We start from the raw sequence: 17,734 nt of genomic DNA, 5'->3' as shown, positions 1-17,734 counted from the left end.
ACTTTATAAATATCACTTGAAAAACACTCATTCAAGTGCCTCGGAAAGGGTTCGGCCCAGCCAAAATTCCTATTATCTAATTGTTTACTATTGTGCTGGATAGATTCTGCTTGGCAGAAAGCATTTATGTTGCATTTAAGGTCCTTCTACAAAAAAGAGAAAGGCTTTGTTCTCACAGCAACCTTGTGAGGAAAGTATCACATCCTCTTCCTAGTGAACAATCCAATGTACTGGACGTTCTTTCAGGATCTTTCAGGGCTGAGGAAGCTCAGTTTGATACTTCTGATTGGAAGAGGCCAAGGTGTTCTTACTTAGTTATTCAAACCCTGCATTTGGCAAATATAGTGGGGTTCAAACCTGGGCCTGGCAGAAATTTAGGACTGAGTGAAAATGGAGGAAGACGGGAGTTTTGCAAACACCTTGAAATGCTACAGAGAACACCCATTTTTTTAGAGGGCTCAAAAGGAGATGCAAGTGTGTGAAGTGGCTAAACTGCCCCTGTCCCTAATACATTGCCAAGCTCTGGCAGTAGTCACAGTGCTGGAGGTAGTAGCACACTGATGGAACTGGGGACAGAGCAACCTATGGCTGCTGCAATGGAAGGCAGAACTCTTTGAGAAGTGGGTTGGTCAACCGTCTTAAAGAAGTAAAAAATGGAAGAAAAGACTCCCGGATGCATGGAGGAGGAGTGTATCATGGCTGTGTGTGTACATAAATGTATGTCTTCATCACTAACAGTGCCTGACTGTAGAGGTCAAAATAACTGCATTCATTGTATAGTTGGAAATACCTGAGCAAAGAGAGGGAAGGTAACTTGACCATAGCATGTCCCGCAGGACATTGTCAAAGCTGGAATAGACTTGGCTTTGGAATCCAGCTTTCAATCTCATTCTGTCATTGCATGGTTCCCCCCCCCCCCCCTGGAACTTGTAAATGTCCAGATAAATGGAATAAAGTCTATGCAAATGATTTTTCTCCTTTTAAAAATGGTTATTTCACACCCAGTGTGTGTATCTGATCAGCAGAGTCACACTTTGAACTGTTGGTTTGAGGAGTCTTTACTGTGCAAAATTTATATGCCACAAGCACTCTAGTAAGATCTCTTAATGTTGGAATGCCTGGGGAGGCAGCCATATGGATAGCCATGCCAACCCAGTCCCCTTGCCCTCTGTTCCAGTCCTTTTCACCTCCAGTCTCTTTCCTACAGAGGCATTTCCTCCGCCCCCCGCCAGGTTTGGGCAGGCTGGTGCAATGTTTCAGCTTCCAGATTGCTGTAATCGCCCTGTTCTGATGAGCTTTTAGAAGCCTGCCTAATTCTGAAAGGCATGTATAATAGAGGAGCAATGTGAATTAATAAAGCAAACTTGGCCAGCTTTACGGCAAATTTGGTAGCCTGCCATAACCATCAGCCCCATATGTGCAGTTGTAAATAACTACTATGGTTGAATTTCTTTCAAGTTGCCCATAATGATCATAATTATACATAATGAAAGGAAGATTACCCTTCCATATAACCTTAGCCAGAAAGAAATATGGATCCTTTGCCGTTCATATCCAGGTGGATGTGCTGTGTTGCCTGAGAGCTAGCACGGAGCCCTGTCTTAGATCTCAGGCTTGCTAAACTACACCCTCTTTAATTGATGTGCACATGAACTAGTTAACTCTTGTGAGTGTTGGCTATCTAGAAAGGAAAACTATATTTTGTATGGGTAAGACGGGTTGGCTTTAAACAGGATCCAATCCTTATTTCATGTGATCATTGCCTTTGGCTGCACTCTCTTGCTTGGGAGTAAAAGAGCAAAGAGTCTTGTGACACCTTAAAGACCGAACAAATGATGGTGTAAGGTGTCATAGGACTTTTTGTTGGTTTTGCTGCGGAGGCCTAACGTGATTACGTCTTTGAAATTTGAATGGAAGCATATCTGTCAATCCTGGACCTCTTTACACAAACAAAGGCATATGAGTGTTGTATAGCAAAGATTTGTGAATCACTGCCTTAATTCTGTATTGTTCATGCATATATCATATGCTGATTCTTGTGTGCTGTATGCTTTTAATTTTGGTTTCTTGAGAGTAATAATATTGATTGATTGATTGATTGATTGATTGATTGACATGCAGTAGTGCACTCCTTCCCTTTTCCCATAAAGAGGGTCTCATTCAGTAAAGTCATCTGATGACATCTTAGAATTCTTTCCCTGCTTTCTAAGCATGCCATATCCTTCCTCTTGATAATACTAAGTGGAGGATCCAGTAAGCAGTGAAGGGACCTCAGGCTAACAGCATGTCAGGTACTCATTGAGGCCCCTGCAGTTGCACACTGCCGAACTCCTGAACCTGTGACCCACCAGATGCTTCTGAACTGTAACTCCCATTCATAGGAACAAGCACGAGGGGTATATTTTCCTGCTCACTAAAGCAAACAAAAATGAAGGTCCATTCAGGGGACGAAACCAGTTTCTCCTGCTCTCAGCTTGCTGTATTTCCAGTATGATGGAACAAGAATAAATGAATATTAGATTTGGTTAAATAGAAGTAATTCCTAGTATGTATGTAGCTTCAGGTAGAGATGATGGACAGTGTCTACTTTGCCCAGTCCAAAATTAATTTTAAAAATAAAACACCTGATTAAGAATATGTCTGAAACATGTTGGAATGAAGTTATGTGGTTTTAGCATAAATGTTATAAGGGTTTAGGAAAAAATAGACTGTTAATTGGTAAAGGAGGGAAAGTAAAGTTACATCATATTGAGATAAATTACAGAACAAAAATTGGAAAAGATGGAAAGGATTTGCTGAAATAGTTAACCGAATTAGTATACAAAAAAGGGAGGTGTGAGGAGGTCAAGGAAACAAGCAAATGAAAGATAAGTTATGGGAAGATTAGTTGTGTTTTTTTTCTCTTTTATTCTTTTTTCCTTATTGTGATGTGTTGTTTTGTTTTTGTTTAATATGGTGTTATTACTTTTACTTTTGCTTTTTGTAATCCTTAATTTTTTTAATAAATATTATTTTTTTTAAAAAAAAGAATATGTCTGAAACACTAACCAGCTTTCTTTGGATTTAGGATAAGGAAAGTATCCCAGACCCCAGTTTTCCCCACTGTACTCAATGGAAGTACATCAAGGCCTATCCAAGGGAGAAAGTGTAGAGGACACCATGGGAAATAGAAGAGAATGGAGTAAGCTTGGAGTCCTCTTAGCCCCAACATCTTTGGGTATCATAGCAGACCCTGAAGCTTCAGGGACATCCAAAGCCATTTTATTCCTTTTATCTTTTTTAAAAATATTTATTACTTTTCCAACAATTTAAACACTACGAAAAAAAGAAGAAGAGCAATACAATACAATACAAAAACACTACATAAAACTAACACATTAAACTAACAAAACAAAACAAAAACAATTTAAAACACATCAAATAATTTCAGTATCTTATCTTTCATCACTTGTTTCCGCGACCTCCTCACACCTCCCTTTTTGTATTCCACTTCTGCCAATTGTTTCAGTAATTCCATTCCATCTTCCTCTGTTTTCTATCCTATAATTATCTTAGCACATTCTAACCTTATTTTTTCCTTTAATACTCTGTTGATCTATTTATACTTAATTCCTTATAACGTTTCTACTAAAGCCATATAACTTCATTCCAACATTTTTCTAGCATTCATTAATTTTACAGTATTTCCATAAATAATCTTTAAACTTTTTCCAGTCTTCTTCCACCAACTCTTCTCCCTGGTCTCGAATTCTGCCAGTCATTTCCGCCAGTTCCATATAGTTCATCAACTTCATCTGCCATTCTTCCCGGGTGGGTAATTCTTGTGTCTTCCAATACTTCGCGATGAGTATTCTTGCTGCTGTTGTTGCATACATGAAAAATGTTCTATCCTTCTTTGGCACCAATTGGCCGACCATGCCCAGGAGAGAGGCCTCTGGTTTCTTCAGGAAGGTATATTTGAATACCCTTTTCATTTCATTATAAATCATCTCCCAGAATGTCTTAATCCTTGGGCATGTCCACCAAAGGTGAAAGAATGTACCTTCAATCTCATTACATTTCCAGCATTTATTATCGGGCAAATGGTAAATTTTTGCAAGCTTGACTGGTGTCATGTACCACCTATAAATCATTTTCATTAAGTTTTTTCTTAGGGCATTACATGCCGTAAATTTCATACCTGTTGTCCATAACTGTTCCCAGTCAGCCATCATTATGTTATGTCCAACATCTTGTGCCCATTTAATCATAGCTGATTTCACCATTTCATCCTGAGTATTCCATTTCAACAGCAAGTTATACATTCTTGACAAATTCTTGATTTTTGAATCTAACAATTCTGTTTCCAATTTTGATTTTTCCACCTGGAAGCCAACTTTTTTGTCCAAATTGTATGCCTCCACTATTTGGTAATAATGGAGCCAATCTCGCACTTTATTTTTCAATTTTTCAAAACTCTGCAATTTTATTCTGTCTCCATCTTGTTCCAGAATTTCCCAATATTTCGGCCATTTGGCCTCCATGTTGAGTTTTTTCTGTGCCTTCGCTTCCATTGGTGACAACCATCTTGGGGTTTTCTTTTCTAACAAATCCTTATATCTTATCCAAACATTAAACAATGTTTTTCTAACAATATGATTTTTAAACGCTTTGTGTACTTTTACCTTATCATACCACAAATAGGCATGCCAGCCAAAAGCATTATTGAAACCTTCTAGGTCCGACACGTCAGTGTTTTCAAGAAGCAGCCATTCTCTCAGCCAGCAAAAAGCCGCTGATTCATAATACAGTTTATGATCTGGCAGGGCAAATCCACCTCTTTCTTTGGCATCAGCTAATATCTTAAATTTTATTTGAGGCTTCTTGCCCTGCCAAACAGGGCAGGGGAGACACCTTGATAATTTTATTCCTTTTATCAGGCCTATTTTGGAACCAGTTCACCCAAGCTCCCAAATGGGTGCAGTGCAACTAGACCCAGTATGCAGTCCCTGCTCTGATAGAGCAGGGTGTGGAGAACCATTGTGGTGCCCTAGATCAGCATTTCTCAACTGGGGCCATATGGCCCCCAGGATATTCCAGGGGGGCCACAGTTGAAAATCGCATAAATGGGGGGCCAAGGCACAAGACTAGGGGGGCCACAGAGGGAAGTGAGAAGTAAAGAAAACAGAGAAGTGACTGAGAAGAGAAAACAGAAAATAGTGAAGAAAAGAGAAAAGTAGAGTGAACAGAGAACTGACCGTGCTTCCCAGTGGATGGATCACCACGCGAACTTTGCAGCAACGTCGCTTCCTCTTCCTTCTCCCTCCCACTTCCACACTCCACCGCTGCATGGACCAAGTTGTCTGAATCTTGTTTGTCAAGGGCAAGGTGTGTGGCTGCAGCAGTGTTTGTGTGTTCTATTTACAAACAAAACATTTAAATAGCTAGCTTTCTACTGGTAGGAGGGGGGGGGGCACAGGGAGGAAACAAGGGCGGAAGGGGGCCACAATCAGAAAAAGGTTGAGAAACACTGCGGTGGATTAACAGTGAGGATGTGGGAAACCCTGATTCAGATCTCTGCTCAAGTCTCAGTGATTCGCTTTTTCTTGTATCAGCATAATGTACTTCAGAGGAGGTTTGTGTGTGTGTGTGTGTGTGTGTGTGTGTGTGTGTGTGTATATATATATATATATATATATATATATATGCATATATGAGGGGAAATATCTCTCTCCCTCTCTCTCTCTCTCTCTCTCTCTCTCTCTCTCTCTCTCTCACACACACACACACACACACACACACACTTCAAATAATTAGATAATGGCCCAGCAGAGAACTAAATTTGGCCAGACCCCTGCTCTATAAACTACTTAGCATAACAGTAACTCCTGCCTTATTCTTCTATAATGGGCCTTGAGAGATTTTTCCTGCCAGTAGCAGTTGGCGCTGTGGGACAGAAAATTGAAGTGGCTGCTCTTGATGCAGGTCAGTTTCAGAACAAACCGGGCTATTTATAATGTTGGCTGAGTGCCATCGTGTTGTTTTTAATGAATGGCCAACACCGTAGACACTTGCATTTTGTATTCTCTGCTGCTTGTGTGAGGATGCTACGCCAAGAGTAATGAGACTCTCTTAATATACGCCCCACGTCAGTTTTTAACAAGAATGTGTTTTGCGGAGAATGTCTCCTTTGCCTCTGAGATTGGCATGGTGAGCTTGTAGGTTCTGTCTCCAATGTGGATTACCTTGGAGCAACTCTGGTAGGAGAGAACTCCTAGTTCCTGTCCAGCTGAAGGGCTGTGCTTGGCTTCTTGCTCATCTCCCCCCCCCTCCGCTTCTTGTGGCATGTGATGCAGAAATGCCCAGCGAGTGCGTGGGTGGCCTTCCTGCTCTGTTGCTGTCAGCTAGAACAAGGTGTAATATAAACACTTGTTTAATTGCCACATGTCTCTTTCAGGCGAGTCTTCCAATTTAGAGACAGAAGGTAACATCAGAGACCTGGTTTGTTTTGCTAGCAATTAAACAACAGCAGAAAGAAGGTGAAAAGGCAGGGGAAGCGAATGTTATGCAAAACAGGCATGCGATCAAATTAATGTATGCAAAAGTTTGTTTTTAATGAGAAGCTTCAGCTTGTCATTTGTTTTGCTGTGCGGCACTCACACGCTTGCTGAGGTCTTGCATCAGTGGTTGGGCTCGGAGGAACCTGCTTGAAGAACTGAATAATTTCTTTCCTGGATCAGGCCAGAGGTTGTTCCTTCCCAGCACTCTGTTTTTAACAGCGGTCAGTCAGTGGCTCTTGGGAAGCTCATAGGCTGGGCATGATGACTGTAGCCCACCCCTCTCTGGATCACCCGCAGAAATCGGTATCTGGAGACAAACTGCCTCTGAACATTGTAGGTCTATAGTTTTGTTCTCTTGGCTCAATAGTCCTCTTTGGCCTGGTCTACCTGTGCAGGGGTGGGACGCGGGTGGCGCTGTGGGTTAAACCACAGAGCCTAGGACTTGCCGATCAGAAGGTCGGCGGTTTGAATCCCCGTGATGGGGTGAGCTCCCGTTGCTCAGTCCCTGCTCCTGCCAACCTAGCAGTTCTAAAGCACGTCAAAGTGCAAGTAGATAAATAGGTACCGCTCCAGCGGGAAGGTAAACAGCTTTTCCGTGCACTGCTCTGGTTCGCCAGAAGCGGCTTAGTCATGCTGGCCACATGAACCGGAAGCTGTACGCCTGCTCCCTTGGCCAATAAAATGAGATGAGCGCTGCAATCCCAGAGTCGTCCACGACTGGACCTAATAGTCAGGGGTCCCTTTACCCTTTACCTACGCAGGAGGAAGAGAGAAGCAGTAAAATCCTGAAGTGGCACAGCAGAATGCACCAATTCTGGCAACAGCTTTTTTTGTGCAGTTTTGGGAGCAGTGCAATTTTTGAATCTTTTGATTCTTGCCAGCTGTTAGCTACAGTTGTGTACAGTCTTTGCCTTCCTCCCCATCACATTTGCCTTGACTCTTGGGTAAGCTCTGTAGAGACCTAGTGTTCTACTTGCCTGAGATCTAGATGGGGTTGTGCTATAGTTCAGTCTTTATGGATTTGGGTGATGCAGCTCCAGCAAGCATTTGGCCAGGGGGCAAAGGAGCTTGAATGATGCTGTGTGGGGGAAGAATGAATTGGTAACAAAGAAAGGGGGTTGCCCTTCCCACACACCATTCTCCCCATCATAATTGCCTTTTTTGGAGGGTTGAAGGGGGTGTGTGCCTTGGGCAGCCATGAGAGCTGCAGGTTGCCCACATCTGTGCTAGGTGGTCCAATGGAAATTGGCCAGAGGTCCACAAGCAGATGTCTACTTCCTGCCATCTCTCGCTATATGTGTTATTCCAAACCAGCCCAATCCTCCTGCATTCCCTCTTTATGATTATTTGCTAACCTTGTATTGTTTATAACATTCTTGAAATTAGTTTCACCCTCTAAATTTGTATACTTTGGGGACTGCAAACTTTTCAGGGTCACTATCTTGGAAATAAAAAAGGGTTTTCAACTGTTTTAAAGAAGTGATGAGGGAAGAATGTCTTTAGCCACTTTGAATCAAGAAGCGCTTGAACGTTCCGTGCAAACAAACTGCAATATGTCTTTATTTGAGCAGATGAAACGAGAAGTGTACAGCTCAGGAACTGTGGTAATCAGAGGCTGTCCTAGCCTTTGTGTTAACTGCTGTGTTAACTTTTTAAAGCTGTTTGTGAGATTCCAAGTGAAGGGGTGAAAACAAACGAACTTTCCCTTTTAACATTCAGCAAAGAGTTTTGCCGAATCACCTTGTCGGAAGCTGCTTGAAAGAGGAAAGAGGAAAGAGCCATCTGCACCAAGTTTCTGTCCTTTTGCTCCTCGGATGATGCCATGTGTCCAATAGCAGCAGCTGTTGATATCGCCTAATGAGCCTTTAAGGCAGCTAGCTGCCTTGGCTTGTTTTGAGACACCCTCTTTTGTAGCAACCAAGATGCTTCTGACTGAATGTACCCCAAAATGTCAGTTAAGAAGGAAAGAGGAAAGGGAGCGAGAGAGAAAGAAAACCCCAGAGGGAGTATGTGGTACAGTGGGCTGGAAAAAACGCTGTACATATGGTGGATCAGAAAGTGAGGGAAATTTTCTATTGGTTAACTAACTCTGCTAGGTTGGGGGAATGATGACTTATCAGTGCACCAAATGTGTAAAGTTAAAAACTATTCTGAAAAGAAGTAATGCATGTAAGAAGAATCTGGATACAGTAATACCTTTGGTTGTGAACCGTCCTCCTTGTGAACGCTTTGTGTTACGAGCTCCGCTAACCCGGAAGTTGCTGCTCCCGGTAGCAAACTTTGCCCTGGGATGCGAGTGGAAATCGCGTGACAGAGGCACGCATAGTGGGAGGCCCATTCGCAAAAGCACACCTCAGGATAAGAACGGTTTCTGGTTACGAACGGACCTCTGGAACGATTTAAGTTCGTAACCAGAGGTATCACTGTACATCTCTTCCAGCATCCCACATGCCACAGTGAGCCACCAGATAGATGCCTCCAGTGTTAGAAGTTAGTCAGGCACCATGTGCATTTTGTGACCAGCTGCAACCGTGTGGAGATCTGTGGGTGCCAGGTTGGCAATTGAGATCTCTGTCTGGCAGGCCCCTCCAGCTTTCTTAAGCAGGTAAGCAGAAGGGCTTATTTACTACCTCTTCTCAGTCTGCTGCCTCTTCTCCCTCTGCCTACTCATCATTGTCCCACCATCAGTGCCCTGGCTCTAAGCCCTCTTGCCTTGGGGAAGCGGCCCATGGGGGTCATTTAACCGGCCCATGGACCCCCACCACCCACTCGGTCGGATCCCGTGTGCTGCGCTAAACTGGCGCAGAGCAGAGCGAGGACCACCTTCCGCGATGCTGGCCGGCTTCCGATTGGCTGCAGGAAGCTCCTGCAGTCAATGGGAAGCTGCGCATGCCTCCTCCGTGCCAGAAATAGCATTTGCACGTGTGTGCATGCACGCACACTCGGGTCCACCGCTTCGTCTGCGGGACCATGAACCAGCCCAAACCACAAAAACTTTGCCAACCCCTGCTCTAGGAAGTCCACAAGCAGGGCATGAAAGCAATAGCCCATGCTTTTGCCTCCAGCAACCAGTGATTGAAGACACACTTCCTCCAAATCAGGAGAGTTCACATAGCTATCATAACAAATAGTTGTTGGTGGGTCTCTTTTCCTTCATGAATTTGCCTTAATCCCCTTCTAAGCCATCTAAACAAAAAGCCATTGTCATCAGCTCTTGTGGCGGTGAATGCCATGCATGAATTATGCATCATGTTGGTCATTTGTTCTCTGTGTTATTATTTTTATAATTATATCTGTGCGTTTAACGAGATGGCAATTTAGAAATTCTAATAAACACCAAGAAGCACACTTTCTGATTTGTCCTGAATCTGCAGCAAATCCGTTTCGATACCTTATGAATTCTAGTGCTATGCGAGAGGGAGAAAAACACCCACCCCTCTGCCCACTTTTCCCACAACACGCAGAATTTTATAAACATCTGCCATGTCCCACCTTAGGTGCCTTTCCCCCCCTTTCTAAACTAAGGAGCCCTAAACGCCGTAGCCATTCCTCATATAGTAGATGATCCTGTCACTGTATTCTACTGTAATAGAATAATTAAATCATGCACTACTGGCATTGCACATTTTGTGGAACATAAATAAATGAAAGCATGCTTCAAGGATGTCTTGCATGCACAGTACCTTTAAACAAACAAACAAACACAAACAAACAAACAAACAAACAAACAAACACAGCAAACCCTGCATAGGACGACGTAGCAGGATTTTTAGAAACCTGGCACTGGAGCAGAAGCTGCGTGAATAGGGTTTGTCCCTGCCTGCCCCTCCAGGCAACCTTGAAGCCTTCTGTTGGCACCTTCCCTCTTCTGATGTGTGGCAGAGTGGTAGAGATGGGTAGGTGAGGCTCACTGTTGTGGCTGCCAGTGGGATAACAGCCCCTTATCTTAGATCTTCTTTAACTTGGAGGCAGGAGGACTTAGTTTTGGATTGAGCTGGGGATGTGATTGAGAGAAACAGGTGTTTTTAAGAACATCTGTATAGCTTAGTAAACTATATTTTATCATAGGGGGCATTTAGAGAAGGCAATTTTGGGGAGGGAGGAGCCTGGAGGAGTATTATTATTTTAATGGTGACAGGATCTAAAATGGGTAGGAATTTGTAAAGCGGGTCATTCTACCCAGCACCAGATGGGGCTTATGTGGCCCTCCAGATGTTGTTGGACTCCTGGTTCTCACCATCTCCTGTCAGCATGCTAAATGATGGGGATGATGGGAGTTGTAGATGGGCATCATCTGTAGGGCCACAGGTCCCTCGCCCCTGGGTTAATCCATCATTTGCTCCCAAATACTGTCAGCCACATACCTCTGGGCATTGGCAAGCAAAACACAAAGGTGATGGAACCGTGATATGGAGGTTCCATTTAATTGTCTTGACATTTACTTTTACAGCCATCTGAGAAAGTGTTACATTGCTTTCTGAGGACCAAGTTTGGGAAGATTTTTGGGTGCATGGTGTAATTTGTATGGCACTGCAGTGAATATAGGACAAAACAGTGATTATCAGGTTTTATACTTAGCTACGCACTACCGCCCACTCACATCCACCCCTTCTACCCAGTTGGTTACTTGTAGTATTCAGGATCCCCACAGGCTGCATGGTCAGGCTCCAGGAGGGGACAACTGATGTTTGAATTCTCAGCTATGTTGGGTGCCTGTGGGTCAAGGACAATCATCTATTTGAAGGCCTGCCTGGTCCAAAACTGGTTTAAGGATGAAATGAGAGGGGAGAGCAGGAGGGGGCCTTGAAGATGATAATAAGCATAACACCTGGGCAGGAGAGCGAGCAGGTACACAGGTCACAGTCTTCACCATGATGGTTAGACATAGTCTCTGTTTATTAAAATTATAGTAAATGTTTCTATGCACAGTATATATCTATACATTAGTACATATACATATGCAAATTTTATGTGGATCCATGTCCCCTTTTTTCTGTGATACATTTCCTCATTTAGCCCTACCATTGTGTAAAAACATAACTATTCAGAGACGCTGCAAAAGTTGCCTGTGCGCATGAATACCTACATCAGAAAAAGCTTTGTTCCTTTGTTTCCCGCTGTATTAATGTTTATAGGGAGCTTAGATGTACAACAGGTGAGCCCTGCAAAGGCTGTATAGCTTTGTTCCACCCCAACCCACAGCATGAAAGTGTTTATGTAAGCAGATCAATTCCAGCTCTTTCCAGTCTACATGTCTACTACTATTGTGTTTTAATTGCAAGGACTCACCTTCATTAAACCCTTGAAACACTCCATAGAGAAGGTTTCCACTTGACATGAAACCAGACAGCTTTATTTCACATAATGTATAGAGTGTGAGGGACTGATCGCTTTTCTACACACAGTTCTCAGAAAGGATGTAATTTTACATTACGGAAACAATAATGGGTGGGTGAGTTGTTGATCGCTAGAGTTTGGAAGTTGATGCTGCTTTTCCAACCCATTGATATATAAATGTAAGGGGTGAAATGCCCTAATTTTCAGTTTTCTGAGTCTTTTGTCATTTGCCATCACAACCTTCATGCTCCCTGAACACTTTAATTTTTGGAGGGGTATTCAATCAGTTACTCTTTTAAGTGGGCTTAATTGTGTAAAGATTATAATGCATAAGAGAGCCGCCTATAATTAGAATGGGGGTGGTGCTATTAGACAGTGTTTTTAGTGGAGAAAATTATAGTCTTCATAAGCAGTTTAGAGAGTGGAAGCTGCATGTATTAAGATGCAACAAGTGTCATGTTATCCAAATGTAGGATTGACTAATGCTCAGTTCAATTAATGCTTCTGGGTGTTGCACCTTTATCCTTAGTAGCTTTGCTGTCGGGCTACTGATGCCCTTAAATAATGTGCAGAGATAGTGCAGGGGGTGGCTTACCTGCAATGCAAGCTTCCTGGACAGGTCCACTTAAACACCCCGGGGCAGGTCTCTCTCTCTCTGTGTGTGTGTGTGTGTGTGAGAGAGAGAGAGAGAGAGAAAGAGAGAGAGAGAGAGAGAGACTCTTTAAAGTAACGTGTATACTGATGGCATTGTATCAATCATCATTCTCCAGCAAGACTTTTTTTTATGAGTAAATGAAGAAGATGTACCTTCACAATCTACTCCTACTTCTCCTTGGAAGACAACATTAGTCTTTCTCATAAACCTTTGAGAGCATGCCATGACTTGTATAGCAGGTGCTTGTCTATCTGGATTTCAGAAATGGAATAAAAGGTGAGGTCTCTGTGGTGCTTCTCCTCTCACCTCCAGCTTAGGTTGAAGATGCCATGTAAGTGGAACTCTTAACACAATTTTGGGTTCCAGCTAGCCATGTTCTCAAACGCCAGCATTTTGTACCTACTGAGCATGCTCATTCCACACTGGATTGTCTCCCTGCACCTTTAGGATATTTTTTTCTAAATGTGTTAGGCTTCAAAAAAACTTGGGAGTGCCTCTAGGCCTGCTGATACCGTCCTTTCGTTTACGGGCAATTCTGTTTCGGCTACATAAACATTCATACTCTGGTCATGAGTTCACCGTTAGTATGATGTGGCACTTGTTCCAAATGGCTAGAATGAAATAGCACTTCCTGATTTGAAGCGTGGCTTTAGTGGTGGTGTTGCTGTGCTTCCTCTCTGTGCATAGAGAGCGTCTCTCAAACTGCCAAACACTTTCTGCTTAAACAGTCTTGAAATGGAATTTGTCAGACAGTGTTTCCGCCCCACATGCCACTTCTGCACAATGGCCTGTATGAAATTTGGACCAGCGTCTGTTTACCCAAGATTGTCGCTGGGCCCTCAGGTAAGAAAGTAAACCACTTTGTCATCTTTAGTGTTGATTTCTGGAGCCTCCAGGGCAGTTCCCTGGCCCTAAGTTCCGCCTAGCCCTATGGCTTGTGGTGACCTGATTGGGGCTTACTTTTATTACAGGCCTGCCAGATAGCTAGTTTTCCACTGAACATAAGATCCACTCTGCTAGATCAGACCAAAGGTCCATCCACTACAGCACATGTGGAGAACCTTTGACTCTCCAGTTGTTGCCAAAATATAGCTCTCACCATTCCTGGCCATTGGATATGCTGGCTAAGACTGATGGAAGTTGTAGTTCAGCAACATCTGAAGGGTCATTGTTCCTGCAGTGGCCAAACAAGCCAAATTAATCTGCGAAGACCTCAAACAGGGCATGCAGGCAGTAGCCCTTCCCTTCTCTTGCTCCTCAGCTAGTCTATCCAGTGACATTATATTGCCTCTATATATTGGGCCTGAACTTGCTGCTTGTCTGGGTGCCTCTCGGTGTCCTCATTTACATATCATGGTGAACCCTGTTGCTTACCTGGACTGCACTAACATGCAGGCTCCCAGAGAGGAGCTTGCACCCACTTTTCTCCTCATCTGTTCCTTTGGTGCAGTACAACACGGGAGCTAAGCCAAAGCTGGGCTTGGCACACTGTTCAAACCCAGAATCGTGGTTAAGGTCTCCCCTCCTTAAAAACCATCTGTAATATTAGGACAGGGATGCGGGTGGCGCTGTGGTCTAAACCACTGAGCCCCTTGGGCTTGCTGATCAGAATGTTGGCGGTTCAAATCCCCGCGACGGGGTGAGCTCCCATTGCTCGGTCCCAGCTCCTGCCAACCTAGCAGTTCGAAAGCACACAAAAAAATGCAAGTAGATAAATACCGTATTTTTTGCTCTATAAGACTCACTTTTTCCCTCCTAAAAAGCTATCCCAGAAGCCAGAACAGCAAGAGGGATTGCTGCTTTCACTGTGCAGCGATCCCTCTTGCTGTTCTGGCTTCTGAGATTCAGGATATTTTTTTTCTTGTTTTCCTCTTCCAAAAACTAGGTGTGTCTTGTGGTCTGGTGCGTCTTATAGAGCGAAAAATACGGTAGGAAGGGAAGGTAAACGGCGTTTCCGTGCACTGCTCTGGTTTCAGTGTGCCATTGCGCCAGAAGCGGCTTAGTCATGCTGGCCACACGACCCGGAAAAACTGTCTGCGGACAAACGCCGGCTCCCTTGGCCTGCGGAGCAAGATGAGCACCGCAACCCCAGAGTCATCCGCAACTGAACTTAGGTGTCGGCGGTCCTTTACCTTTACCTTTTTAACCTTAGGACAGACATTGTCTGTAGATCATGCTTAAGGAAGAGAGTCCTTTCCCATAATCTCAGGCTTGGATGACATGCTAAGGCAAACCATGGTAACAGGATGCTGCTTACCTGCCCCTCTTCTAGCACCAGGTCCTCTGCCTTTCCATTGGAGATGCAGGAAGCTGCCTTTAGGTTCTGTGGATTATTCTATCCTAGGGACTGCAGGATTACTAGGAAATGTTCCTTATTCATTACTCTCCTGTTCCATCAGATCTCTCATCCCAGTTTCAGAAAAGGGCTCCAGTTCTCAGTACCAGAATCATGGCCTTGCTTTTCATAGAATATTGGCCTAGGGCAGAGGTATTCTTTGCAGAAGAAGAGAATGAATACTGCCAGCCTGGATAGATGGACCACTGGTCTGGATCATTGGTTTATAGGATTGTTATCTGTGATTTGTCTCAGCCTCAGCCCTCCTGTTTATCTCTTTCAGGTCAGGTGGAGGCTTTATCTCTTTGTTGGTGTTGCCTTGCTAACAATGAAGTGGTGCAAAATAAATGAATGGTGGGGGGAGATCCTGCTTTTGCTGCCTCTGTGGGTAATTTATTAGGGACAATTAAAAGCTTTGAAAAAATATTTCGTGCTAAGAAAAGAAATGGAGGCCTTGAATGTGTGGTATAGTTTGGCAAGGGCCCAAAAACCACTTGCATTGTGCATTTTTCAACTCTCTTCCTCCCTCCACTCCAACTCCTTGAAATAACATGACACTGGGGGAACATTGATTTCTGCTCTGAGTTGTTAATGAAAAATTCCTCGTTGGCTCCTAGTTTCTGAAACCCTTTGAGACCAGCTGCTGCATTTTAGAGGCTTCAGGAGTAAACATGCCAACCAGTGTGATGTATGACTTTGTGTGAACTTTCTAGGGACAAAAAGCTTGCCTTTTTCATTGTTTGCAAAATGAAGAGCACCTCTTAGGTCGGCAGGTTTTTCCTCCCCACCCCTCTCCGCCTTTCTTGGTCAAATCTAGCTGATTGATCTTATGTAGGGGACTTTAGCAGCACAGGAGGAAGGAAAACTCACAGGGCTTGTTAAAGCTGGATGGGAAAATAAACTTTCGTAGTCTGGTAACATGTTTAGAAATGTAGACCATACAGGAAGAGTACAGTGTTCAAAAAGCAGCTTAGACTGCTGAGTCCCATTTACGAAATGTCCTCCACACATGCAGGATCACGTCCTTGTACACTTCGTTAATTAATCTGGGGAAACTTGGTTCCGTGCCCACAATTCTGAAAGGAATTAGTTGCAATTTTGCTCATGTGTTGAAAAGGTGGTGGTAGGGAAAATCTACCCTTTAATCACTCTGATTGTGGATAGTGCTTGATCATTAAAAGGTGTTAAGGGGATAACTAATCCACATTAAATGATCTTGAGTATATGTCTTATTAATTTCTAGTGAGATTTGGGTTCCAAAGTCTCTAAATTACTCTTGGGAGTTGTGCCCTGAAGTGCCATTTTAATGAAAGCCTGATTGGAGTGATAGGGTTGGGGTTTTTTGGGTGAGCGCTATTGTGCATGCTACCAGCAAAATCCAGGCGCAGCCTCGCTGGTGCAGCGCTTCATTCTAGGAAAGCAGACATGGGTTTTGAGTCTGCAAGGAACTCCTCCCCTAGGGTGGCCACTTACACATCCTAAGGGGTGTAAATTTATTTGCATGTGCTGATTTACATGCATAAATGCACAAATAGAAATAATTACTATAATTTAAATGGGAGCACCATACGTCACACCACAGTGGGGAAGATTGTGGCCAGGTGATCCATGGGCCTGTTCAGACTGCTGTGTGGGTTCTAAGACACCTCCTGGCCCTTCTTTTTTGTGGGTCTTTAACCAGACGTAGACCAAACACAGTCCTTCGAATAGAGGCGTTCCCTCTGTAAAGCAGGCCACATGACCACCCTGCCCTCTTCTCTGCTTGTAGGCCTTTGGCTAGTGAGAGGAATGCACTCTGCACTGTCTGTTATTTTGTAGTTCCCAGAGTTGAGCCCCAGCATTGGAAGCATGCTGGGGCCGATCCTTCACACAAAGTGAGCCATACATCTTTGGCTTGCAGTCCTTGTTGTCTTAGTCAGGTGACCTGCCTTCAACTCATGCCAGTTTGACTTCACCCTTAAAAATATCTATCAAACAACCTTCACAGATAAGAAATAGTCTAGTCACTCTGGTTGTGGGTGGGATGCAGGTTGGGAGGTTAATAAAAGAACAGTTCTTGTCTTCTCGCTTTGTGTTTAAAAAGCAAAATCTATATGCCTGCTCAATATTTCAATTTCATTTTGTATCAAATATGTATAATATACCCCGCTCTGATATGAACTTCAGCCTCCTCTTCTCGATAAATGGCATTTCTACCCCCCCCCATCTGCCCTAGAGTATCAGGGTGAGATTGGCGGTGTCTTCCTTCTCCCCCGCCCCCATTCGCCATATGCAAATTGTACACAAATTGAAAATATGCAAATTAGCTGCAGCCCTACAGCTCATGATAGATTTCTGATGTGACCCTTGTTGTTAGATGGGCTACCCCCTTCCTGCCTTGGTTTCAGAGATACAGCAGGGCTCTGCAGCCAAAAAGGCAGCGGCCGCACAGATAAAAATGTATTTTATTACCTGCCCATCAGTCACTAGCATTTGCAAATTCCCCATCAAGGTGCAGGTGGCAATTAATTGAAACTTCAAGCAAAGGTCGTTTCTGCTACGGAATTGATGCTTGGCCCTCCACTAAACAGAAGACTCACTCTGTTATCTGTGTTCTCATAAGAGCATATTGGACAGAGCTGGATGGAATGCACCGTATTAAAAGCCATCCAGACAATCTCTGAATTTCTAAGAATTTAGAAAAGGGTGTTGCTTTTCTTCATTTTGTGGTGAAACTCTCATCTTAAAAGTGCAATCTTTTTTAAAACATCAAACCAATAAAATAGAACTTAAGAAAAACGGAGTAAGAAACAAGAATGGAAGAGAGTTGTGTAAAGGAATGCTCATCACATTGCGATAAAGTAAATGAAAACTAGGTTAGTTTTAGCT

The 17,734-nt window shown here is 43.5% G+C and overlaps 1 protein-coding gene across 43 annotated transcripts in view; it reads left to right on the top strand.

Annotated features, from left to right (window-relative positions):
• Positions 1 to 17,734, top strand: part of MSI2 (musashi RNA binding protein 2) — a 413,369-nt gene that overhangs the window by 154,432 nt on the left and 241,203 nt on the right. Inside the window, exon 1 of one of the 43 annotated variants that reach the window (XM_079955722.1) lies at positions 9,046 to 9,144. The exons of the other annotated variants lie outside the window; for them this stretch is intronic. The gene's annotated coding sequence lies outside the window, so the exon portion shown is untranslated. Of the gene's footprint in view, positions 1 to 9,045; positions 9,145 to 17,734 lie in introns of those variants that run through there. 43 annotated transcript variants of the gene reach the window in all.

This window comes from Podarcis cretensis, assembly GCF_951804945.1.
Source record: "Podarcis cretensis genome assembly, chromosome: 15".
NCBI classification, from domain to species: domain Eukaryota; kingdom Metazoa; phylum Chordata; class Lepidosauria; order Squamata; family Lacertidae; genus Podarcis; species Podarcis cretensis.
Note: the sequence above shows the minus strand (reverse complement) of the source record. Positions and strands in the feature narration are given on the sequence as shown.